The following is a 27,090-nucleotide window of genomic DNA, read 5'->3' as shown; positions in this document are numbered from 1 at the left end:
AAAAAACACCCAGGATGAGTCTTATGGCGAACTTGGGAAACACTGGTTTATTCCCATCCCCCTTAATTCATCTGCTGAATTGAATGTACAAACACCAAGTTGCTTAAAATGAGAAAAATACCATTTTGGGGGCCAGCCAGGCAAAAAAAAAGAAAAAAGATGTTGCCTAAATTTCTCATCTCCTTCATCCTCTACCTGGCCCCCAGGCAGGCTCTTCAAATGTTGGAGCAGTTTCCCTCTGGAGGGATGTCACCAGGTGGATATGATGTCAGTGCCTTCTGGGGCCACTGCTGGACCAACAACTTTAGTTGCAGAAAAGAGGAAAGTCACACTTCTGTGGAAGAAATCTCTGGTTGTTCCCAAAAACTCATTTTTCTCTCCTCTATGGCAATAGAATTTTTAGCTGGACACATAGCAGCCCAAAATAAAGAAAACACCTTCCTAGCCTCCCTTGCAGCTAGATGGGGCCATACGACTAAGTTGTGCCAAAGGGATGCCACATGGGATATGAGCAAAATGTATACAAGTTACGAATCAGGGCTATGGAAAGGGGCATGCCCTCCTCTTCCCCATCACCCTTCCCACTGGCTGGAATGCAGCCCTGGTGGTAAGGCACCTTAAACCACTGAATAAGGCCAAATCCCAGGATGCCAGAGTAATAAGGCAGAAGGGGCCCGGGTTCCTGTACCAGGGAGCAGCTGCACCAATCCTGTTATAGGAGAGAGACATATATTTCTATTTTGTAAAAGTCACTGCTGTTTCAGAGCTTGTTATAGCATTACTGCAGCTGAAACTGTATCTTAACCACAGAGTCTTAGTGCAGTTTCCACCCAGGGAGTGTGTTCACCACAGCCATCCCACTTCATGGCAAGGCTTAACCCCCTAGAAAGCTTCCTCCAAGCCCTCCCACCCATCAGAGCAGAGCCTGTGCTTACTGGGTCCTTGTACTTAGAGCCAGGACACCAGAAGCAGGAGTCGCCTCCCACTGGCATAGTCAGTGGTGTTCTAGCACATTCCACACTCAGAGTGGATTTTTTGTAAAACCCTTTCCTCTATTCAACAAAATTATTTTCAGTAATAACCATGGAATGAAACAAATATTAATAATGGCCAGAAATGAAACACAAACAGTGGAAATGTTCTTTTATTGAACCTCATATATATAATCATTCCAATAAAAGATTAAAAAACTACTTTAGGTAAATAATTGTCTAGTAATTAATAAGTGAATTTTAATAAAACTCAAACATTTGCAAATGGCACAATTTAGGCAAATACTAAATTCTGCCAATGATGTTATATTTTGTCTTCCTTTGGCTTCATTTTTTAGCTTTAAAACAATTAACAATTAATACCTTTAAAAGAATAATACATTTTAATTTTAAAAATATGATTTTAAAGATATTATAGAGATAATATAAAGAAATAATAAATATAATATTTTAAAGATATTTAAACTAAGCCAAATATTAAGCAAAATATTTCATGTATGAATTGAAACTCGCGACTACCAAACAAAAATATTATACTTCATGGTTTCCACTTTGTTTTATTGTTTTATATTTCAAGCAGAAATAAAAATTCCAGGCCTGGTGTGGTGGCTCACGCCTGTAATCCCAGCACTTTGGGAGGCCGAGGCAGGTGGATCACTTGAGGTCAGGAGTTCAAGACCAGCCTGGCCAACATGGTGAAACCCCATCTCTCCTAGAGATACAAAAATTAGTCAGGCATGGTGGTGCGCACCTGTATTCCCAGCTACTCAGGAGGCTGAGGCAGGAGAATCACTTGAACCCAGGAGGCAGAGGTTGCAGTGAGCTGAAATTGTGCCACTGCACTCCAACCTGGGCATTGGAATGAGACCCTGTCTCGAATAAAAAGATTAAAATAAAATAAAAATAAAAAATTCCAAGTGGTCCCACCGAACGACAGAATTGATGTTTGATGTAACTCAAGATGTGCTGCTTCTTGAAAATTAGCTGCTGTCATTGTTGATTGAGAGTCTACTGTTTAAATGCAGAAATATGTATTACCCCAAGAGTTAGGGACAAGCGACACCCGAATGGAGCTCAACTCCAGATAATAATGAACTGACTCTCAGGACAATCCTGTATAGATAAGTCCATGTCTGTCAGAGGCCCTCCAAACAACTGGAAATTCTCTGAATTAACTTCGACGTGCATATAATGTTTATTAAAGAATAAGTCATTAAAGTGTGGACCAGGCGCAGGCACAGTGGCTTACACCTGTAGTCCCAGCACTGGGAAGCTGAGGCAGACGGATCACTTGAGCTCAGGAGTTCGAGACCAGCCTGGGCAACATGGCGAAACCCTGTCTCTATAAAAAATACCAAAAATTAATCAGGCGTGGTGGTGCACTGTAGTCTCAGCTATTTAGGGAGCTTACGCCGGAGGATCACTTGAGCCCAGGAGGTTGATAGTACCATTGCACTCCAGCCTGGGTGACAAAGTGAGACCTGTCTCAAAAAAAAAAAAAAAGTAAAAATGTGCCAGTTTGAAGTTTTTATATATATATATAATCCATACTCAATTGTAATTGTTGCAATTATTTAGAACTTACACCAACAAAAGACTTTTTGGGAAGAAGAATTTTATCACTGATATTGTTTAGAATTTCCAGGGAATAGTGATTAAAGAAAAGCAGACTGACTTTTAGTCAGCGTTGTTTCCAAGTTCTTTGCAGTGTGGACCTTGCTACCTGAGTCTGGGCGAACCCCCACCCCTGACCCGCCCTGGTATGCCTTGCAGCCTTTTGCTATTAAGTCCCCTTGTTAGACCTGGCAGTCTAGTTATTTTTGGCTCAGCTGCTTTATCTTCTTTAGGAAAGCAAAGTTTGAACAGCACACTGGGACCCCAAACACTAGTGTGAGGTCCTATCAATGAAAACTCATTTGCTATTTTTGCTTTCTTTTATATCATAGTACTTCCAGCTCATGAATGGGCTGACCATTAATTGCCCTTCTTTATGAACCAAGATAAATAACCACAGCAACATCCTTTAGGAATTACTGCACACTCTGTCTCTTGCAGAAGCTTGAGTGAGTTTTTGTTAAAAAACAAAAGAGCCTCAGGAGGAGGGCAAGAGTCTGGGGTGAGGAGCCCGTGGTGGTGTGGGTGGGAGGCGGCAGGCTGGAAGGGCTGCAAGCCCCGTGGGAGGGGGACAGACCTGGGACATGGAGCCCAGGAGACAAGAGCAGGCAAGCCATCCAGCATCAAGGAAGTCAGTTACTTACTAATAGTAAGAAGAACTACTGTTTAGCCTTTAAAAATATATATATATATATTTCTCTTTTTTTCTTCCCAACAATTCTGCAAGATGGGCTCAGGGGAGTTAATACAGATTTGCTCAAGGACTGTCAGCTAGGAAGAGAGGATTTGAACCCATGGCTTTGCTCCTTCCACACAATACCTCTGACACTGTTTCCTATGCTGTCCTATAGCCAGCAGGGGCCTAGCCTAGGTGCTGGGATGCAGAGGGGGAGCATCCAGGCCCTAGGCATCCTGGAGACAGAGTTATGGAGTGAGGCAGGTACCACCTTACCTACATGTGCCACACCAAGCACAAGGTTTGGGCACAGGTGCTAAGACACATGACCAGTTCTTAGAACTGGGGGCAAGATCAGGGCCTCATTACCAGCAAGCATAGCTTGAAACAGTCTCTGAGCATTGAGATAGGAATACTAATTCTCTTGGCCTGGGCTCAGAAGCAATGCAGGCCTCACCATTGAGAGAGGGGCAGCAGAGGGACACCGAGGCTGAGACCAGCCTGATCCAGTGACGCATTGAGCCTGTCCTCTCCAGAACACTGACAAGAGCTCTGGAAGTCCCAGGCCCTGCTCACCGCGTTTTCTCCTAAGAAGCCCCTCCTCCAGGGAGTTAGAACCAGGCAAGAACAGGAGAAGGGCCCCTTCTAGGTGAATTCCAAATCACAGGACACCTTTGCAGCAATTTTTTGGAGACTGAGAAGGCCAAATGCCTGAATGTCTTTGTTTCTGGCTATGGGTGCTGAGAAGGGTCCAGGAACTTTTCACCATTGGCGTCATTAGCAGCAGCAGCGTGACGTTTATTCATTCAACAAACACAAATATCTGCTGAGGGCCTGCTATGTGCCAGGCACTATTCTAGGCACTGGACAATTGGCAGTGACAAAACAGACAAACCCCTGCCTTGGTAGAGCTCAATTCAAATGGCAAAGACAGACAATAAACAAACAAACCGTAAAATATGGGAGTGAAAAGTGCCATGAGGGAAACTAAGTCAGGGTAAGAAGGCAAGGCAGTTGGGGGGGCTGTTTCAATAGGGGGGTCAGGGAGGTCTCCCAGGGGAGGGGACACAGGAGCCAAGTACCCCATTTCCTACCTCCGTTGCTCAGGGTGTTCAGGCAGCCTGGGATCCAAGATCACAGGCCCCAGTCTGAGCCCCTGTCATGAGAGGTGATGAGCAAAACAGTGCATCTGTGAACCCCCGGGCCCGATTGTCCCTGGAGTTCAGAGGCACATCTGCGTGAACACAGGAAAAGGGAAGAGACCACCACTTCCTTCAGGGATGTAGCAAGCACAAGAGTAAAGGGCATAAGGTAGGCACACAGGAGCCAAGGAACAAATGCCAATTAATACGATGCAAACTGGCCATCTGTCAGGCCGGCTGCAAGGGACAGCTGCACGTGGGGAGGGGCGGGCACTCGTCTCTGCGGTGATTCTGTGGACAAGTGCAACCTGAATGTCACAGGCTTCTGCAGCCGGAAGTTAAAATGGTGATTCTGTTAACCTTAATGCCTAAATTTTGATGCCCCAAGCCCTCAGCTGTGTAGCGGTGGAAAGAACAGGCCTTTTTTCTTTTTTCTTTTTGAGACAGGGTCTCACTCTGTTGCTCAGGCCGGAGCGTAGTGGTGCCATCATGGCTCACAGTATCTTTCAACTTCTGGGCTCCAAGTGATCTTCCCACCTCAGTCTCTCAAGTAGCTGGGACCACAGGCTTGCAGCACTATGCCCAGCTAATTTTATCTTATTTTAATTTTTGTAGAGATGGGGGTCTCCCTATGTTGCCCAGGCTCATCTCAAACTCCTGGGCTCAAGCGATCCTCCTGCCTAGGCTCAAATTACTGGGATTATAGGCATGAGCCACCATGTCCAGCTTAAAGTCCAGGGTTTTAGGGAGTCACTGCTCCCATCTATCCCTGAGACTTCAGGGAAGTCCCATGCTTGCACAGACCTACCCTGGCCTTGCTCTCCAAAGTCCCAGGCCCAAGGCATCACCTCTTGGACTCTATTCTATTGCTAGTATCTTGCCACCACCAAGCCCATCACCACAGTAGTGAAGTCCAAAGTTAGTGAACAGAAGGGCTCCCTAGATTTTGCCACTACTGGGAAAGCTGCAACTCAGGATGTCATTCCTGCTAAGTGAGAGGGGAAATGCTCACAGCACAGAAAGCAACACGAGGTTGGCACCTAAAATGTTATCCAGCTAGCCACCCAGCTGTTCCACAGCGCTCTTCAGTTTGCCAAGCTGGGCCCACCTGCTCCCTTGCACTGGAGTGGGGAGGCCTCCACCAAGACTCCCATCCCTGATGGCCATGCAGGAGCTTGCAAAGCCCAGGAAAGGCGCTGCTCCAATGACCCATCCCCTTGGTCCCTTGCTTCTACCCCAAGCATAGCTGCGGACCCCGCCTTAGCAGGGATCTCTGCCAATTCATCCAGCAACTCTGATTTTGTGAACAAGGAGGGTGTTTCTTCTCAGTCAGTCAGGGATGTCACACAGCAAGGATTTCTGAACAGCCTCGTGTTACAGATACTTCAGTTCATGGGCATGCAGAGACCCCTTTCTCACAAACACATACATGCCACCAAGGGGCTGGGTCAGGAAGAGACGAAGTATCCACACTCCCGTATGAACGGCGGGGCCAGGGACTGGGTCCAGCTTGCCCACTCAGGCGAGTTCTCTGTGAGTGCCCTGTCACTCTCTGTGTTATCTGCTCCCCTCACTCCCCATCCATCAGACATGTCTGTGTCCGTGCCCTGTAGACAAGGCTTGTCTTTTCATCCCAGGAGCTCCCTGGTTGCTGTGTAAATGAGTGCAAAAGAAAGAAAGAAGGAAGGAAGAAAGAAAGAGAAAGAAGGAAGGAAGAAAGAAAGAAGGAGAAAAAGACAGAAAGAGAAAAGAAGGGAAAGCTCTTGGTTGCAGTAGAATTCTGAGGTCCAACTAGTAAAAGTAGAGAGAATGCTGGAGTTGGGAGGTTAGCACAACCCCAGATTAAAAATGAAGAAACAGTAGATGAACGCAAAAATGGAAGCACTGTATTCTTTACAAATATCAACATTGCACAGGACAAAGAAAGGCTGTGGGATATTTCAGATTAAAGGAGGCTAAAAAAACTTGAAAACCAAATGCAGTATCTGAACCCCTAGACTGAATCCTGCACTAGAAGGGAGAATGCTTTGAAGAGTATTATTAGACCAAGCAAAAAATTTGTAATATGGGTGATGGATTTACACATGTAAATGTATAAAATTGTTAACTATACTGTGGCATATAATATTCTTATTCTTAGGAAAAACACGCTGTTAAGTATTCAGGGGTAAAGAGCCATAATATATGTAATATAAAAATGGTTCAGGAAAAAATTATGTATAAACATACATGTATAACCACATGTTCATATAGTATATATATACATATATACGAGACAGAGAATAAGAATAAATAATACATGGGTTAAACTATAAACAATAAGTAAATCTGGATAAAGTGAATATGAATATTCTTTGTACTATCTCTCATTTTGCAACTTTTTGTAAACTTGAAATTATTTCCAAACATAATGCTTTAAAATGCTTTTACGTGCCTCACACTTAACTGATTTCTGGCATGTTCACATACACTGGTACTTTTGATCCTCCCAGCAGCTCCATGAGATAAGCAGGGCAGGCATTTTTGTATTTCCCACTGTACAGATGAGGAAGTTAAGACACAGAGATGTTGAGTGATTTGCCAAGGATGACATCCTGGCAAACACAGCTTGAACGTTCATCTCCAGGTGCAAGTCTAGGCTTCGTCCCGTAATATCCACATTCTCCAAATCCTTTCAGAATCCATTTGCAATTCCTGCTAGTCATCTCTCCAGGAGGTCATGAACTCCTAATTTTACTTTATATATACACACACACACACACACACACATATATATACACATATATATATAGATAGAGAGAGAGAGAGTGAGAGAGAGAGAGAGAGATTGAAATGGAGTCTTGTTCATTCACTCAGGCTGGAGTGCAGTGGCACAATCTTGTCTCACTGCCAACCTCCACCACCCAGGTTCACCTGATTCTCTTGCCTCAGCCTCCTGAGTAGCTGGGACTACAGGTGTGCGCTACCACGTCCGGCCGTTTTTTTTTTTGTTTGTTTGTTTGTTTTGTTTTGTTTTTTTTGTATTTTTAGGAGAGATGGGGTTTCACCATGTTGGCCAGGTTGTTTTCAAACTCCTGACCTCAGGTGATCTGCCCCCTTCAACATCCCAAAGTGCTGGGATTACAGGCATGAGCCATTGTGCCCAGCCCCATAATTTTACTTTTATGAGTTTATTACTCAGCCTTTAAAATCCAACTCAAGTCAGTTTCTTCTGCTTTCTCCTTGCCCCTGTGTCCCCTCCCTGAAAGCTACAACTGTCCATCAGTGACTTTCCCCAGCATGGGCGCCTGCCTCCTTTCACTTCAGAATTAATTGCCTATGTTGCAGTTATTTCCTATTTGTTTCTGTTTGTCTCTCTGAAGGGCAGGGACCAAGTATTGTTCCTCTGACTCCCAGCTCCAAGCTCTGTACCTGGCTCTGTGAATGTTGGCTGAATAAATGACGATGTGACTGAATGAAACCTCCTCTTATTTGACCTAAACTCACCTCAATCAAGTCTCAAAGTGAGGCTTTCATTGTGGAGCTGGAATTAAGTAGGATTAAAGTTAATGCTGTCTTGGCTGACATAATTCTCTCACTCCTTCTGTTTCTTCCAAGGGTAGAAGATCAAGGCAGCGTACAGGTCATAGGGAAGCCACATGGTATTTGTTCCTAGTCAAATAAGGAAGATCTTCTTATTGAAAATGGTCTGGAGGGAGGGAGTCAATCTGCCAACAGATATGAAGTAACCAGGTAGGCTGAGTTTAGGGGATGCAATGGACAAAGGAGCAGAAGCCCAAAAGGGGCTAGCAGGCAACTGCTACTGAGTCACGGGTTCCATATCAGTTCAAGCTTCAGTCCTTAAGGGATATGAGAATTTCTGTGGAGTGACATGCAACACAATTTAGGCGATCACCTCGCACATGTGAGTATCCAGAAAATAACTAAGGAGCATTCTGCACAGATTTCAGGAAACCTGATTGATATCTACCTTCCTGGTTCATCATGCTCAGGGGACAAAGGGCTATGATCTCTCCAGCACAGCTCTGTGCAAAGTGTGAGAAGATGGAACTTTCAAATAAACCCCTGGATTTAAGACAAGGCTGAAATTTTATTTGAAGGGATTTGCTTTCGATTTCATTTTTTAAAATGCATTTTTAATAACAAACCTATTCAATCAAAAGGGGGTATTTGACTGTTTGGAACAGCAGTGGGATCGCCCTCAATGTAATTTGGATCCTTTCCTAAACCCATGTCCTTTGATTCTGCCAGGTCAGATCTCTCCTCAGTCGGTAACTCACAAAGCATGGTTGTCAGTGGTGTGGAAAAAACTCAGCTAGGAGTGTCCCTAAAGACACCTCCAGACCCATCCCGGCCAAACAAGACAATCAGTTCCCATTCATTGGACACCAACAAGTGACATCACACAGACGATGTAAATGTTGAAGCGGGAAGGACTGTGAGGGGCGCATAGTCCCAGCCCCTCTCACAACATTGAGACCCCCATGGCCAATCTGCTGGACCACCAGGAAGGAGTGTGAACTATTCTACCTCCTGTACCTTCCTCCTCCTAGAGAGGGAGGCCGCCGAAGAGTGACACGCCCCTGGGGCTTATCACCAACCTTCCTGGTTTGGGGATCATGGGAGAAGCAATGAGGAGCATTCTTAGGTCTAATGGGCGGGTCTTAAATGAAAACTCCCAAGAAAACCAGGGAGATGATAGATGCTGCTAATCTCTGGGGTTGGCATGCTCCAAGAGGTAGTGTCAGGGAGCTGGAGTTCCTGGAGCTTGAGCAGATCTGAGTTAGGCACCAGGAGGTTTTACGCAGATTCCTTCAGTTCGGAAGAGGGCCTGCAGAGGACGCTCCCTGGAGAGCCACCGGTGGGCAGGAGGGAAAAGCAGAGGCTGCGGGAAGCTAGCCGATGGTGGTGGGTGGTGCAGTGGACTGAACAAGGCCTCCTCGTGGTGGAGTGGAGAGCTGCATGGCCAGCCCACAGTCCGTGGCTGTGAGGCTCTGGAGTCCCAAGAAAAGCTCCAGGGACCTGGGAGAATTTGACTAGGGTGGGAGCCAGGGGTTGGAGTTGGCAGTGGTTGGTGTCCCTAACGCCAGGGAGGGCAGTGGGGCAAGGTCATATTCACTTTGAGCTGAGTCTGCGTCTTTATAAGTTTGCTCATTTTGACAAATTTGTGACACATTCAATTCAACATTTTCCTAAAGATGTTCAAATCCTAGTGTTGAGAGTTGAGATAGTCTGGTAGTCATGCAGACTTTCTCGGTCCAGTGACAATGACAGAGTCAGGACTTAATCTAAGCAGATCATCTCAAATTTAACATATTCTCAGCACAGCAGCCAGAGGGATCCTGTAAGAGCCTGCAGATGATATCCCTCTTCTGTTCCAGCCTGCCTGCGACCTCCCATTCCACCTAGAAAGCCCTTACAAAGATTGCAAGGCCCAGCGTGCTCTGGCTTCTGACACCTCAGACCTCATCCCTGCAGTCGCCTCTCGATCACCCCATTCCAGTCTTACAGGCCCCTCCCTGGTCTCCAGCACACCAGGCCCATGGGTGCTGCCCTAGCTGCTCCTTCTGCCTGATCTTCCCCTAGGTGTCCCCATGACCCCAGCCCTCTCCCAGTTAGTTCTTTGCTGGAGCATCATCTCACAAAGGCTAACCTGACCCCTCTGTTTTAAATTGTAGCACCCCCACCATTCCTATGCCCCTCCCCAGAACTTGGAACCATCTGACATCCTGAGTGTCTAAGTGATCTGCTTATTGCCTGGCTGCTCCACTAGAAGGTAAAACCCTGTTGGGGTTGGGATTTTTGTCTGTTTCACTGACCACTCACTGATGAGTGCCTAGAATAGCACCTGGCATGTAGTAAATACTCCAAAAATGTCTGTTGAATGAATAAAGATGAAGAAGGTGAAGCCTGATGGCTCTTAGTGTTGACCAACTCAGTCGGCTTGAGCCCCAGATCAAACCACTTTCTAACAGCGCTCCTGCTCCCAGTTCTGCTGGCTCAGCCCCGGCTCTCGACTCCCATATCTGCTTTCTGCCCTTTCCCATTGCCTGGCTCAACTCTGTGTCTCCCCACCACCCCCACCATGACAACAGGGGCCATGCATATGGGCCTCAGATCAGCATTTCCCACAGCAGTGATCCACCTGCCTCACCCCAGCCTTTCCCACGGCGGTGATCCACCTGCCTCACCCCAGCCTTTCCCACGGCAGTGATCCACCTGCCTCACCCCAGCCTTTCCCACGGCAGTGATCAGCCTGTCTCCATAACAACCTTCCTTGATTCTGAGACTCTTAATGAGCACCCCAGTCCTTCACAGCCTCTCTTTCAGTCAAACCAATCCCAATATCTTTTTAAAACATCTTGTACCATCCGTTTGACCAACATAGATGATCCTGTAGCCACAGGAAAAGCCACCCTCAGGAGAAGGCTTGTTGGGCCAGGCAGGGTTTCTCTCAGTGCTGGGCCTGCCTGTGAGCCTCCAGAATAGGATATATCTGGCCCAAGGCGCCTCCCAACAGAATCACCACCATGCCAGAGCGAAGAAGAAGGGTCCATTTTTGAGGCTGCTCCCTAAAGTAAAGGAACATGTGTTCTCAGAATCATCAAGTGCTGGAGGACCCAAAAGAGAAGCTCAGTAGACACAAGCCCCATGCTTCCAAGGCAAAGCCTTCCAGGCTCACCGATGTTACCATCCAGAGCTGGCATCTCAACAGCCCTACACAGACACAGGATTTCTCAGAGCCATGGAGCACAACAGAAACACCAGCCATCTGTCTCTTGAAATTTTCAAGGAAGGGGTCCCGCATAGCTTGGAAGACACATTAAGGCAAGTTTTGTGCTTATACCATGTTGTGTGTGCAGAACGTTCGTGTCTTCCCTTGGATGATCCGAGTGTGAAACAGGCAGGTTCCCATCTACTGCCCCCCACTTGATCTCAGCCAGGGGTCCCAGCAGTTCTGGAAGCCCACAGGAGTGAGATAAGGCCTGCAAAACTGCTGAGGAGAGAGAGCAAATCCCAGCCGAGCAATGTTCCCAATCGCTCTGCGCCAAATTCAGTTGAAATGAGACACTTTTCGGAAACAATTTCTGGGTAAGTGGTGGAGAAAATAAGAACACTGTGAACACGTGGAGGAAAGAAAGGAGCAGCCACCCGAGAGCAGAGACGGCTCTTCGTCCGTCAGGCGGAGCGAGCTGGGACGAAGCACGTTCCTCACACTCCGTCACACAGAGGCATCGGCTGGGACAATGACTTGTGTGGGTTGTCATGACGATGAAATTGAAACTGGGATAAACAATAGCCACTCAGCCAGCAACCTAACCCCTGAGCTGACCTGTCATTTTGATTGCAGCCACCTGGGCCCCACATAGACATCAGGAGATGAACATCTCTCGGGGCAGGCTTTGATAACAGGTGGCTAAACGTGAGGCTGGAAATCAACGGAATCTTTTTGCTCCTCTGTAAGGCAAGCTAGGGAATTCAGCAGCATCCTCTATAAGGTCCCCAGAGCCTGTGGAGGGACAACAGAGCACATAAAGTGAATGCAATGGACCCAAAGACACACAGCATCTCAGCAGAGAAGGCTAGGAATTGCTACCCCACCCTAAATTCAAAGTCCCTTGGAAATCATTGCCGGCTCACTGAGGGTAGCACTTCTAAAGCTCAACAGGGCTTCCTGGCATTCCTCACCAAATGGACCAAGGCGAAACTTAATTATTGTCTCTGTTAGAACTTGAAAATCCCTTTGCAGTTCTAAGGCAAATGCAAATGCAGTTTCTGTGGCCTCTGTGCCGCCCTCCCTTCCTTCTCTGGTTGCCTCAGACACATCTGCAGAAGCTGAGCACCAGGAAAGAGAATAGAATATGCCCCAAAGGGCTCAACTTGACTTTAAAAAATGGTATTATTATTTATATTTAATAGCAGCTTCAGAGAAAGCAGCAGATCCTAGGGCATGGCAGAAATGTAAATGCTAACTGATTGTTATTCTTACAGAAACTTAGAATTCTAAAGTTTAATCATCCTCATTAGCATAATTTGGGCGACTTCAGTCCATAACCTTATCCTGGAGTTGATTATTTATGGCGCCCTGAACAGAAGTCGAAAATTAACTTTGATTTAATGTAACAATTCCATCCCCAATATAATTCATAATGCAGATACATTTGTCAAAAATAAATCAGGCTGCTCACCCAGCTCAGAACAGGAAACCAAGAAAGGAATAGAAAGAGAATCCCTAATCTTTTCTTTCTGTAGTTGTTCTGGCTCTCCCTTCCCCTGCTCAAGTCTGCGCTTGCTCAGGGACTAGCTTTGGAGAAGGCTGAGAGGTTCAGGGTGGAGAAAAATCTAGGGATCAGGCGGACAGGCCAGGAGGGAGTGGAGGTTCCCTCGGGATGAACATCTTGCATCTCCTGAGGGCTTTATCCAAGTAAGCAGCTTTCTTTTTTACAGTTTGCTTCTACCTGTAGTATTTCATTTAATCCTCACCACTTTAGGTAGGGCAGCTGGGAACTGAGGCCTGAGGAAGTTAAGCAACTTGTCTCTGTCCCACAGCTTGTAAAAGACAGTGTTGACCCTGGGATCCTGGTCTCCTGGCTCCTCAGGCAGTGCTCTCAGGCTGTCTGCATGTGGAAGGAAAGGTGCTTGGGTATGCAGCCTGTCTCCTGGCCCAGGGAAGCAGAGCCCTTATGGACTCCATCAAGGACTTGGGGTGACAGTGGGAGATGATGCTCCCAGAGCAGACAGGAGCAATTGTCAAGACATTACCAGCTCACCAATTTCCAAGAGCTCAGAAGCCGCATTTATTGCTTCTACAGGAAACACTTAGAAAATATAAGTCCCAGGGCCGGGCAAGGTGGCTCATGCCTGTAATCCCAGCACTTTGGAAGGCCAAGGTAGGCGGATCACTTTGAGGTCAGGAGTTCGAGACCAGCCTGGCCAACATGGTGAAACCCCATCTCTACTAAAAATATAAAAATTAGCCGGGCATGGTGGCGTGAGCCTATAGTCCCAGCTACTTGGGAGGTTGGGACAGAAGAATCATTTGAACCAGGGAGGCAGAGGTTGCAGTGAGCCGAGATGGCACCACTGCACTCCAGCCTGGGCAACAAGAGCAAAATTCTGTCTGAAATATACGTGTGTGTGTGTGTGTGTGTGTGTGTGTGTGTGTGTGTGTGTGTGTATTCCCCACACACAGGGCAAAAAGAACCCTAGGAGACCTCTCCTAGATGATGGGTCAGAGTCATCCTAGGATTATGGTTAGACTTATAGACTTACCCCACTATGAATAGATTTGCCTCTCCAAGGTACCAAGTTCTCTACCAAGGAAGAAATCTCTTTCCATGGACAGTACCAAGGAGCCAGATGGGCACTTCTGTGGAGCTCTTCCTCCCTGCTAATTCTCTGTCTGGACTGCTGAAGCCACCCAGACGTGCCAAGTTTCAGTGGCAACAGGTTTGCCTGCCAGTAACCAACATCCTCTACCTCCTCCCCACAAGCACCTACAGGCTGACAATGCCAACTCTCCCTTTTCCATGCCAGGCAGAGCTGATTCTATCTCACAACGGGCAGCAGAACCCTGTGCCAACAGCCAGAGTCTGGCCCAGTGGCTGGCAGGATAGTGACCACATTCAGACTATGCCATTTGGCTCTTTGGCTTCTGCTCTGAAAAAAAAAAAAACTGGCTAAGAAGAGGTAAAAGCTGTTGGCAAAATATAAAGTTTGCATTCTCTTGGTCTCAACTCAGCAGGGATAGTGATGGGTTGGCATGTCTTTTGTGTATATATGTGTGTATGTACACACATGCACATACGTGCATCCTCACACTCAATCACACGTTTTCAACAGCTATAAAACTACGACAGAACCAGGACAAAAGGCTCATCATGAAAGAGAAAGTACCCAGGGCCTTAGATAAAACTGTAACCAATCTTAGTTTGGGTCGCCATGACATTAGAACAATGAATTGATTAATTCAATTAGAAGAATCAATTGGTTCATCTAATTCAAACAACCACCTGATCCCACTAATGAAAAAAAAAAAAAGTCAGTTGTTAAAGCCTTTGTTGACCAAACACTCAAGGAGTTGGCTGAACTGATGTTTTACCAACTAAAAGCTGGTGATGCTGTACAGACATGGCTTTTGGCTCACCCCTTCCTGGGTGTCACTTTACTGAAAGAAAGAATATGGCATTTTGGTCTCTTCTGATTCCGTTTCTAGGTAAGTGATATTAACTATAACAACAGCAATAACAATAATGGGTACATGTGTGCATGGGGACGTCTACTGTGAGCCAAGAACTCTGTTGTGTACTTCATATACTTTCAAATAATTCTCACAACAACCCCATGACATCAATGTTGTTATTATCCTCCTGACTTTAAATATGAGAAAACTGAGGTTGACAACAGTTAAATTACTTGCCCAAGGTCACACAGCTAGTCAGTGATACATCCAAAGCCCAGATCTGGGCCATTTTCCTCCTCTTTACACGTGTTCATATGTGTGCTGTTGTTTCCCCAACTAGAACGTAAGTTCCATTACAGAAGGGACCCTTGTCTATGTTGTTTGTTCTTGGATTCCCAGATTGAAAACAGTGCCAATACACAGGCACAGAATAGGCTCTCAATAAATAACTATCGAATGAATGAGTTAGCCTCACCTCAACTGTGAGATGAAACCAAGCAGCTTCATACCACCTCTGAAGTGAAGCCCCAACACAGACAGTATCCGAGGATGGGTATTGGGGTGTGGTCCTCCCAGAGAACAAGGATGGGGTGAGTCCATGCTCTCTGCTATTGGCAGGGACAGGAGGACAGACACTTCCCTGCCCCAGTCAATGCAGGTTTCCATCAGTCATCTGTCTCCGTGAAAGGCCCCTGTGCTGGAAACACCCTGTGCCTCTCGTCACCCGGTGTCATGGGACAGGCATCCATGCTCCATCTTGCCAGGCAGCTTTCACAGGTGGGCAGCAGATGGTATTGGTGTTCTGGCAATCCAGCTGGACAAGTTTCTACCTGAACTTTGGCTCTGCCAGTGACTGGGTGGAGGAGCCAGAAAAAAAGGTCTGGAGAAAGGAAAGTGCCTTCTCATTTCTGCTTCCCAACCCCACAGGGCCGGGAGCAAGGGATGATGTGCTGAGGATAGTAGGAAGCACCACTGAGAACATACATTCTTTGAGCATTTGGGACCTTGGGTCTCCCATTCATCCTCTGGCTTTCAGATATACCTGCGAGAACTCACCTGGGACAGGCCTGCAGACGTGAAGCTCCTCTGATATTGCATCTGATCCGTCATGTTCAGAACTGCAATCCCTCCTGATGGGCAATGCCGTGAGAGTGGAGAAGTTCAGCAGTCCGAGGATTGTCTCTAGGGCACAAGATGGAGCAAGCACCAATTCTCAACCTGGCCTCTCAGACAAATGTGTTGTTGCTACTGTTGTTTGCAAAGACCCTGATCCTATTTATAAGCCTTGTTCTTTGCTCCTCCTAGGGACATGAGAAACTGTACAAATAAGAAGGCAGGTTTAACCCTTTCCTTGTTGTGGATAGACACTTGCCAGAGACGTGTAGGAGTGAGTAGCTTGCAAGATTAACACCTCAGGCTTGCAAAATGCATTCTGTTTGCCAAAGCATTTTCTCATTTCAGCCTTATGACTGTGAGATAAGGGATATTGTTTTAAGTTCATATTACAGATGAGAAAACAAAGGCTGAGCCAAGGCCTCAAAGGTCATTCTAGGCCACCTTCCCTCTCCTTCTACCCAGGTTCCAGGCCCATGGAGAGCAGGAGAAGAGAAAGAGTCGTGTTTACAGGCCACCTGGATAGAGCACGGTTCCTTGGTGAAAGGTCACCTGTCCCTGAGCCTGCTCTGTGAGGGCTGGGCCAGGCAAAGCACTTGCAGTGGTGAATTTTACGTCAACTCTACTCAGCCACAAGGTGCTCAGATTTTTGGTCAATCATTATTCTGTGTGTCTGCGAGGGTGTTTCTCAAAGAGATTAACATTCGAATTGCTGGACTGAAGAAGGCACATGGCCCTCCCTAATCTAAGTGGCCCTTATCCAATCAGTTGAAGTCCTGAATAGAACAAAAATGCGGACCCTCCCAAAATTAGGAGGGAATTCTTCCAGCCTGTCTTCAAGCTGGGACATCAGTATTTTCTTCACTCGAACTGGAACGTCAGCTTTTCCTCGTCTCGAGCCTGCTGGCTGCAGGTCTTGGGATTTGTTGACCCCCAAAATTGCATGAGCTAATTCCTTAGAATAAATCTCTTTCTTAATACATATATATACACATATCCCATTGGTTCTGTCTCTCTAGAGAGCCTTGACTAATACAGGGCCCCAGAGGCTCTGAGCGGGAGAGGAGCTGGGAAACCGGCTGAGCAGGCTGGCCTCCTCCCACCCCAGCACCAATAGAGAAAGGAAGTGTTTCCTGCTCTTCCACACATGCTCCTTTCTAGAAGCTGCCCTTCCTTCCCCAAAGCATTTCTTCAAAAATATTTACTGACACCCAGCACGTGCCTGGTTTTGGAGTATGGGGGTATCAGTGAACGAAATAGACGAAAATCCTTGCCCTCATGGAACTCAGATTCCATTGCAAAGATAATAAGAACATTAGTCTATTATGAAGTGAGAAAGACTAAGAACAAACAGAAAGTAGATCAGCATTGGGTGCTTAGGTGCATTGGGGTGGGGGTCAGGGACAGTGTTGAAGGGAACTGAAGACAGGCCTCTATAGGGAGGTGAGATTTGAGTGAAGATTTGAAGGAGGTGAGGGAATGAGCCAAGCAGGTATTTGGGTGAAGATTATCCCAGACCAAGGACACAGCCAGAGCAAAGGCTCTGAGAGGGGAGAAGCCTGGAACTGCAGAGGCCAGTGTGGCTGGTGCAGAGGGGGAGCAGAGAGAAGGGCAGGGCCCTAAGACATGGGGATGAGGTAGCCCGAGGCCTGAGGGGACACCCAGGGGGCTTTTGCAGGGTTTCTGGCTGAGGAGTAGCACAATGTGATTTAGTTTTTTTGTTTTGTTTTTTTGTTGTTGTTGTTTTGTTTTGTTTTGTTTTTTGAGACAAAGTCTCGCTCTGTCACCCAGGCTGGAGTGCAGTGGTGTGATCTCTATTCACTGCAAGCTCCGCCTCCCGGGTTCGAGTGATTCTCCTGCCTCAGCCTCCCGAGGAGCTGGGACTACAGGTGCGTGCCACCACACCCGGCTAATGTTTTGTATTTTCACTAGAGACAGGGTTTCACCACGTTAGCCAGGATGGTCTTGATCTCCTGACCTCGTGATCTGCCCATCTCAGCCTCCCCAAGTGCTGGGATTACAGGCGTGAGCCACCGCGCCTGGCCTGATTTAGGTTTTAAAAGGATCCCTCTGAAACGGAGCGTGGTGGTGCATGCCTGTGGTCCCTGCTACCCAGGAGGCTGAGGTAGGAGGATCACTTAAGCCCAGGGGTAGGAGGCTATAATGAGCCATGTTTGCACCACTGCACTCCAGCCTGGGCAACAGAGTGAGACCTCATCTCTATTTAAAAAAATAAACAATTTTTAAAATTAAAGAAAGAAAAAAAAGGATCCCTCTGGGAGCACATGGAGAACGGAGAACACGTTGTAAAGCCGGCAAGAATAGAAGCAGGGAGGCCGGTTTGGAGGCTCTTATCAAAGTCCAGACCAGAGGGTATGGTGCCCCCACCCAAGGTGATGCCAGGGCTCAGACTGTGGATGGAGTCAAGCAAAGATGGAGACGCCCCAGAGCTTCACAGGCAAGTTCCAGGGTTCTGGGTCCTTCTGCTCTCTGCCCAGGGAAGTGTCCTAAAGACACTTTCTTTGCTGGGACCCCAGGGGGAAATGCCTCCTTGCAGCTAGAAATAGTCTTCCTCTGGTGGGGGCTGGAAAGGATGATGAGAAGTACAGGTTCTAGCTCCTTCCCCAATATCTGGGTGAGCCATTAAGAGCTGACATCATACAAGTCCTAGAGCTGAAGCAGGGGCTCAACAGGAAAAGAACAATGGTCTCTCGCGTGAGTGCAGTCGGTGGTGCACTGGCAAATCTTTAACAACTGGTTCTTTGGGAAAAACATGTGTATGTATGTGTGTAATTTTACAGGTCTAAAGAATGTGTGGCATATATCTTACAAATAATAATAAAATATATACTATCCTTTATCATCAATTACGTAGAAACAACTGATTCTCACAGAATGCTTTAGTTGATTTTTGCAGAACTCCTCTACTTGCAGCTAGTCTATGATCGCAATTGACAAGCCAGTGTAATTCCCACAGGGATGCTGATTGATATTTTCATTTACATTAATGGGTTAAAAAAAAAAAGTGAAATGGGCTGGGCGCGGTGGCTCACACCTGTAATCCCAGCACTTTGGGAGGCCAAGGCGGGCAGGTCACAAGGTCAGGATTTTAAGACCAGCCTGACCGACATGGTGAAAACCCATTTCTACTAAAAATGAAAAAAAAAAAAAAATTTAGCCTGGCATGGTGGCAGGTGCCTGTAATCCCAGCTACTCGGGAGGCTGAGACAGAAGAATTGCTTGAACCCGGGAGGCAGAGGTTGCAGTGAGCCAAGATCATGCTATTGCACTCCAGACTGGGCGACAAGAGCAAAACTCTGTCTCAAAAAAAAAAGAAAAAAAGTGAAATGACAAAACTATTTGTTGAAACTTCCCTTGTTCATCAACGATGTGAGTGACTTCATTGTGGCATCAGATACTAGTTTTCACTTACTGCAAGAATATTTCCTCATTTTTCATAGATGTGTAATAGTCACAGACACAGCACACTTTTAAGTTTAATCTGCATCATTAAGATATTCTCCATCGCTTTTTTTTTTTTTTTTTTGAGATAGAGTCTTGCTCTGTCACCTAGGCTGGAATGCAGTGGTGCGATCTCGGCTCACTGCAACCTCCACCTCCCGGGTTCAAACAATTCTCCTGCCTCAGCCTCCTGAGTAGCTGGGATTACAGGCATGCACCACCACGCCTGGCTAATTTTTATATTTTTGATAGAGACAGCATTTCGCCATGTTAGCAGGCTGGTCTCAAACTCCTGACCTCAGGTGATCCACCCACTTCAGCCTCCCAAAGTGCTGAGATTACAGGTGTGAACCACCGTGCCCAGCTTCTCCATCGCTTTTTAAAGTCTGGATAAAGAACAGAACAATGAATGATTTAGAGTCTTTATCAATTCCATGTTGTGAATATTCCTAGCCTGGCTCATTTCAAGCTGACATCATTGAGTGTGGCACTGGGAAGAGATGCTTGCTGGCGTGGCATCATACAGCCTCTCCACCAGACAGATACCAGAGATGGAAATAATCTCGAACATAGATAATAAAATGCAGTAAAATAATTAGGAAGCAATGAGTTCTGAGTATTTATTACCTTGATGTTTAATATGACTTATTTAATTGTAGTTTATATAATGTAATTTCTAATAACGGCTATGTTTATCAACCAGCTCACAAAATCACTAAAGGTTTAACGCTCCACTCTCGTGAGCCCATAAATGCCAGCTCTAACACCACCCTGACTAGTAGGGTGCTTTCATGGAAATTACCCATCTTCCTCACTCAGAGATCAGTAAGCTACCAAAAAATGGGGAAACTGAGGCCCAGAGGGGTGAGATGAGATGCCCAAGGCGCCCGGTAACTGCTGTCCTAGAGTAAGAGTGGCCTTAAGGTATGGGTATGGGGTGAGGGAGGGCGTGGTGAAAATCCAGGAGAGCCAGAGGAAGCAGCTTCATATGGGGCAGTGAGGGTTGATGGGCATTCCTGGGTGTGAGGTGCACCCCATCCCAGGCCCACATCACTACCCTTGGTTTCCCACAGCCTGCCTGGGCCAGCCTCTCAGAACAGGATCTTGGTGGATCATTAGGGAGAAGCAGGCTCACCCAGGTTGCATAGGCTGTGGTTGATTAACAAATTAGCTGTAAATCACGCACCAATCAACGTAAATAACAAGTTTGTCCACAGGATGGAAAATCTGCCAGCGCCGCCTCCTCAGCTGGGCTTGTCAGAGTCAGCACAGGAGGATCCGGCCTCAGAGAGTCAGGTGGCCCCACTGGCCCAGTGCCCTAGTGTTTCATTGTCCCTGAATTTAGGGGAAGGCCAACAGAGGGGTTGAGAGGCAGGGACTGGTAATCCAAAGATCACAGCTGCCCTTCCCATTCTGTACCTGCTCTCCCCGGAGCACCTTAAATCTCAGAGTCCTGTTCCAGCTCCCCAAGTTCCTTCTGTACCCACCAGTGCCTCCAGAGTACCCACTTGACCCTCTGGTCCCAGAAACGAGAGTTATGATAGTGATTTCAGGTCCTCGCCAGCCTCCCCAGGCCACGAGCATCCTGGGTGTAGAGGGAGAAGCAGCACATGGCCCTGAGCAGCCAGGGAGGGAGGCTGAGCAGTGGCCTTGAGTGCGATCACTCTGAATTTGGCCCACCCCTGAAGCCAAGAGCAGATCAGCCTCCTGGGATTCTGGATGCTGGAAGGGGTGAGGAAGGAGGGAAAGCATAGCCAGCAACTGGCCAGAGAGTGACCCACACGCTAGCTTCTGTGCCAGGAGGGTACTGTGTTACCTTGGACAAGTTAAAGAGTCTCTCTGAGTTTCCATTTTATGCATGTTAAAAAATGAGTTAGCAATACAACAAATCCTTGGCTTTCATAAGTTAAATATTCAACTATTTGGTTTTCACTATTTGGTGACATGCTGTTTGCCTGGGCAGTGCCCACTCACAGGCTCTGTTCAAAAACTCCCCAGAAGCCCTTGGTCTGGCACCTTACCAGCCCGGATCAAAGCTCAGAAAGGAGGTTCTGATGTCTGCTTCTGCCCTCCTGGCCCTGGCACACTCCCCCCGAATTTCCTTCCCAGTAGGACTTGGAATCTGAGATGCTGTGGCAAAGCACCAGGATCTCTGTGAAGGAGTCTGCATGGCCTGAGGGGGCAGCTCTGCCCACAGCCCTGGTGCCAGGCTTTAATGATCCTGGGTGTTGGACACACTTGTGGGCCTGGGCATTCCACAGACTTAGGCTCAAATGCAGGTTCTGCCACACACAGGTTACATGCATGCAAAGAGGTGACTTGACGTTTCTGCCTCAGGTACTCTTTTGACCCTTTCCAGAAAGAAGACCTGAAGGGCCGCAGGGCTGATGGCCTGGGACAAAGGACAGGAACTCCTCCCTCCCCGCTTTCCCCCATGGGCCTCCCGCTTAAATTCCCCATCTGCTCTTGACAGCTCAGCGTGAGCTCCTCAGCCCCAGAAAGGAGCTGAAATTAGGCTCCGATCAGCCTAGGGGGAACCAGGGAAGACAGAGCTGTGGGAGGTGAGTGGCAGCACAGGAGAAACGGGGAGAAGGCAGATAAAGAGGGGTGGAGACAGAGCAGGAAGGTGGGAGCGGGGAGCGCTGACACAGCACTCACTGCAGATTCCTGCCGTAAATCACTCTCAGGGCAGCCTGGGAGCCCTCGCAGCAGGAGGGGGAAGGCTCCAATCCCAGATTCTAAGTCCAGAACGTCAGCCTGGAGGGCTAAGGAACTCTGGACATCCCTTTGCTCATGCTGGAGGCCTGTTTACCCCACTGCAAAATAGGGAGCACTATCCCCTGCTCTTGGGCCCTGGGCAGAGACCAATTATGTCTCAATGCCGAGGCATTGACGTCCCCATGCAGAGGTGCATGGATTAGGAATAGGATCATTATTAAGTAATTATCGTTCCTAACGGTTTTAACAACAACAAAAAAAATCACACAGAGCCAGGAACATGCCTGCTCTGGGGCGTGGTGTAATAACTCACATTTATGTGGTGCCTCGCAGCATGAAAACCACGGTCGTATATTTTTCTCATTTGATTCCCACAACGCAGCAGTGCAGGTAAGGCAAAGATTTTTCTCCGTGTTTGTTTTACAAACCAGGAATTTCAGGTTCAAAGAGTAAAGAGTTCAAAGAGTTCAAAGATTATGGCCCCTGCTCCCAGGGCCATAGAACCAGCTAGTGGGAAGGAGCAGGAACCTGAGATCAAGTCTTGTGATTCTAGACACTACCTGTTCCCTTCCCATTACCCTTTCCTGAAGGGCCTGGGAATGGAGCTGAATCCTAGGAAGGTGACATCATAGGACTTTGGGGTCCAGGTTTGGCTCCCAATGTATGACCTCAGAACCTCCTCAGTATAATGGAGATTGTGCCACATTCAATGCTCAGCTCCTGAAGTTGCTGGGTGCATTCGAGGACATTGTGGATTCAAAGGGCTTAGCTAAGGTCCTAGTGGTGAAAAAGTGCTCAGTAAACATTAGCAATTGTTACCATCATTCCTGAGGTCCAAGGGAAAAGGGGTTGCCCGCTGGCTTGCTGGCCACTCTGGAGGCCAAGAGGTGACAGTGATGAACTCCCAGCTCTCGCCCCATTTGAGGAGCCTGGGAAGTGATTCCCATGGCCACTCTCCTTTTCCCCAGCCCACGGCAGCTGGCCCCACAGAGTGTTCATGGAGGACCCCACAGATGATGGCCCCGGGCCCTGGGGAGGAACGAGGCTCTGCTGTGATCTTGGGTGGAACTGACCTGAGCCCAAGGCAGGTGCAGGACAGGGAACTTGCTTCTCACCAGAGCCTTGATTTGGGAGGAAGCTTGGGGGCAGGGCAAAGAGCGTGACCTGAAAATTGGCTGTGCCTCAGCGTCCTCAACTGTAAAAGCAGCTGATAATGGCTGGAGTGGGGAGGGGCTGCGGCAGTCTGGGTGTGGTGTTCCCTCTGTTTCTCCCTGTGGAGGCCAGAACAAGCCCCGGGATGCCAGAGCTACCCAAAGCCCGGCTTCTCTCCTTCCTGTGAACATCCCTGGGATGGGACCCCTCATTGGACAGGGCTGATTGAGTGGGAGTGGGAGTCAACAGGAGCACTTGAAGGCCTCTCCCACTTTCCCAGAGCGTGAAGCTGCTGCGGCCTTCCCGGCTGACCACCCCACCTGCCACTCCAAGCCCTCAGAGACGGCCCTGCTCCCCGCCATGGCGGCCTGAACACCTGACCTTCCAACGCGCCATTGCCTGGTCCCGCAGCCCTGCCCCAGGGCTCCCTTGGCCCCTATGCTGCAGCAGGGCTCCCACAGCCCCTCAAAAGCAAGCATCAGCGCACACGGCCTCCTCCCACGTCCCCACCCCACGCCGGGCACCAGTCAGGTGACGTGCTCTGAGGCTCTGAGGGCTCCCGTTAAGTGGTATGATTTAACCTGGGTTCTGTGTTTTGATTTTGCCCAGCTGCGTCTGTGTGCATTTAGATTAATCCTGTTAGCTGCTGGGAGTGGGGTTACCTGCTGTTTATCAAGAGTGCTTGTACAATTCCCGCTTGAAATGCAGCCACCTTCCCTGGGCAGAGAAGCTCCAGTTTCCTTCATCCCACAACAGCCTCCGGGAGAGGTAGGGCGTCCACAGAAAGGGCTGCCTGGTTACTCACACTGGCTTTGCAGGCAACGACGTGGAGTCTGCAAGCCCCTAGACCCGTACCCCAACCTGCATGCCCTCCCCATCCACAGTACCTACCTAAGTCTCCACTTTTATCACAAGGCCTTTGATCTGCTGCATCTCGGAGTCCAAAAGGCTCAGGATCATGGGTGTGGCTGCTCTAAGGCCAGTGGGAGGCAGGGGTGCCCTGACCTTTCCCTTGCTTGAGTCATGTAGGTACCAGGTTTGGATGAAGGAAAGTTACAGTCCTGGCCTGTCGCTGTCAGAGGTGGGACCTCAGGCGTGTTCCTCAACTCAGTTTTCTCACCTGTAAGGTGAAAGGAATGCCACTAGGCCTACATATGCAGAAGTTTGTCCTAAAGGCGAAAAGAAGTCATTTGTTGACAGCACTTTTCCAGCCCTGCTCGGTCATCAGGCGTGAGGCAACAAGGATGACCTGGTGGGCACACGGTTGGAGCAGGGTCCCGTCCTATCTCTGTTCACAACGTGTCCTTTAGAAAGTCACCAATGCACACAGCCTCTCTGTTTCTTCATCTGTGAAATGGGAACAGTAATGCTGCTCAACTACCCACAGTTGAAGTGACGACCAAGGCCGGCTACGATGAATTCTGGCCCCCATCTGCACACTCACCGTGTGCTTTCAACACAACTTCCACTTTCACACCGCGCAACATGGTGAGGGAGAAACTGCCACCTTCATACCATTGATATGGAGACCAAGCCCAGAGAGGTAGCAACCACCCAGGTCCAAACCTGGCTCTGCCCCTCCAATCCTGTGTTCCTGGGAGACACGGAGTGGGTCGAGTGCTGTTCATCTCCATGGGATCGTGTGGGTGGTCTGGGAGGCGGGTGGGGCACCTGCCTAGCCATGATCAGAACCCCCCACCCCAACACTGATGTGCCCGTTCCTGCTGGGCTGTGAGTGCTGCCAGAGGACACTGGTGCAGCCTCCTCTCTCCCACCCCACCCGGGGTACACCCAAGCAGTGCCTATTCCTCTAGAAGGCATTCCTCCAGGTTCCATCCATCTTCCCACTTGGGAAATCCTTCCTAAGCAAGGTCACGCATCCTCATAGTCTCCCCTGCACCTGTGTGCTGAGGTTCCCCAGACTCTATCTCCACCCACACCTTGGCCACTTCTCTCACAGTCTCAGATGTTTTTTTTTTTTCCAAGATGGGGGTCTTAGAAAAACCCTAGGCTGGTCTTGCACTCCTAAGCTAAGTGATCCTCCCGTCTCAGCCTCCTAAGTAGCTGGAACTACAGGTGTGCATCATCACGTTTTTTATAGGTTTCTCTTTCTCTCTTTTTTAACAGCTTTGTTGAGATATAATTTACATACCATACAATTCACGCATTTAAATTATACAATTCAATGGTTGTTAGTATATTCTCAAATATGTACAACCATAACCAGAGCCGATTTTAGAACATTTTCATTATCTCAAAAAGAAACCCTCTACCATTTAGGTATTACTCCTCAATTCCCCTACCCCACACCGTAGCCCCCAACCCTAAGCAAACACCACTCTACTTTCTCTCTCTACAAATTTATTCTGGACTTTCATATAAATTGAATTATGTAATAAGTGGAATACGTTTTAAATCTTGTTTTTTAAATTTTATTATTTATTTTTATTTATTTAGAGATGGGGCTGTGTTATATTGCCCAGGCTGGAGTACAGTGGCTACTCACAGCCCACTGTAGCACACTGTGGCCTTGAACTCCTGGGATCAAGTGATCCTCCCACCTCAGCCTCCAGAGTAGCTGGGACCACAGGCACGTGCCACTGCACCCAGCAACTTATCATCATGTTTTCAAGGTTAATTCATGTTGTAGCATGTGTCAGCGCTTCATTCTTTCTATGGCTGAATAATATTCCATTGTATGGATAGACCATATTTTGTTTCTCCATTCATTAGTTGATGAATATTTGGGTTGTTTCTTATTTTCAGCTATTATCAGTAATGCTGCTCTGAACATTTTTGTACAAGTTTTGCGTGGATGTATGTTTTCAATTCTCTTGAGTATCAGCCTAGGAATGGAATTTCTGGGTCATATGGTGACTCTCTGTTTAGCCATTTGAGGAACTGCCAGGCTGTGTTGCAGCGTGGCTGCCCCATTTTACACTCCCACACAACCGTGTATGAGGGCTCTGGTTTCCCCACAGCCTCGCGCTGGCTATTGTCTGTCTTCGGTTATCCCCATCTTACTGGGTGTGAAGTGGCATTTCCTTGTGGTTTTGATTTGTGTTTCCCTGATGCCTGATGATGTGCAGCATCTTTTCATTTGCTTTTTGGTTATTTATATGCCTTCCATGGAGAAATGTATATTCAGATCCTTTGCCCATATTCTAATTGAGTTTTTGGTCTTTTTTTATTATTGAGTTGTAAGTGTTCTTTATATATTCTAGATACAAGTCCCACAGCTCAGATTTGAATACCTAACTGAGCCCAGCCTTATGGTTCAGAGGGAAGAGAATTACTTGGAATTAGACTGAATTGGATTCAGATTCCCACTCAGACATTTAGTAATGGAGAATGTGCTATTTAACTCACTTGCAGGATAGAGGTAATTACACCTGTGAAATAGTACATTCAAGGCTCCATGTCTTTACCTGTGTGAGGCATGGAGCTTGGAGTTGTTCAACCTTCCCACTGAGATAGGTAAAGAACTGTTATTACTCATGTTTACAAGTGAGGCAACTGAGACACAAGGAATTCGCTGTGGATCATGGAATCCTAAGTGGCAGAACTGGAACTTGAACCCACATCTGTGGAACTCCAGTGCCAAGAGCCAAGGTAGGCTACGAATGTGTGTTAAATAAATGAATGAAAAGCTACACAGATGGGGATCTCACTATCTCACAAAGCAGTCTGCTCTGCTGTTGGATTCTACTATTTACTACAAAAAATCTCACTGTTGAGCAAAAACCACCCATCTCCCATCATAACTCCTTCCCACTGGCCCTGGTTCTGCCCTGCAGAGAATCCCTGATGCCTAAGGGCCAGGGTCAATGCCACTGACTCCAACTCTAGTATGTAGAAGTCCTCTCCCATCCCCCACTCATACACACAGGCAGAGCCCCAGCCCTGGCTCATCTGACCCCCGGGTGAGGCTGGGAGCACCCACCTCCTGCAGGTCTATTCAGGCTCTCCCACTGGATGCAGAGAGAACCAGCTCCCCTCTCCAGGGACCAGGGACTGAGGCTTCCCACTGGGAGATGA

The 27,090-nt window shown here is 47.8% G+C and overlaps 1 long non-coding RNA gene across 2 annotated transcripts; it reads right to left on the bottom strand.

The window, feature by feature from the left end:
* Positions 1-1,821: 1,821 nt before the first annotated feature.
* Positions 1,822-27,087, bottom strand: LOC103877958. Of its 2 annotated transcripts, XR_004177326.1 has the most exons (5): positions 26,996-27,087; positions 23,944-24,172; positions 15,664-15,789; positions 11,758-11,934; positions 1,822-2,000 (listed from the first exon to the last, which is right to left on the bottom strand). It is a non-coding gene; the product is annotated as an uncharacterized LOC103877958 (long non-coding RNA). The 2 variants fall into 2 exon arrangements; XR_004177325.1 differs by lacking the exon at positions 1,822-2,000 and having other exon boundaries at positions 9,019-11,934.
* Between the last annotated feature and the right edge of the window lie 3 nt (positions 27,088-27,090).

This window comes from Papio anubis, chromosome 12, assembly GCF_008728515.1.
Source record: "Papio anubis isolate 15944 chromosome 12, Panubis1.0, whole genome shotgun sequence".
Classification (NCBI taxonomy): domain Eukaryota; kingdom Metazoa; phylum Chordata; class Mammalia; order Primates; family Cercopithecidae; genus Papio; species Papio anubis.
The sequence above is the reverse complement of the archived record's forward strand: the minus strand, read 5'-3'. Positions and strand labels throughout refer to the sequence as shown.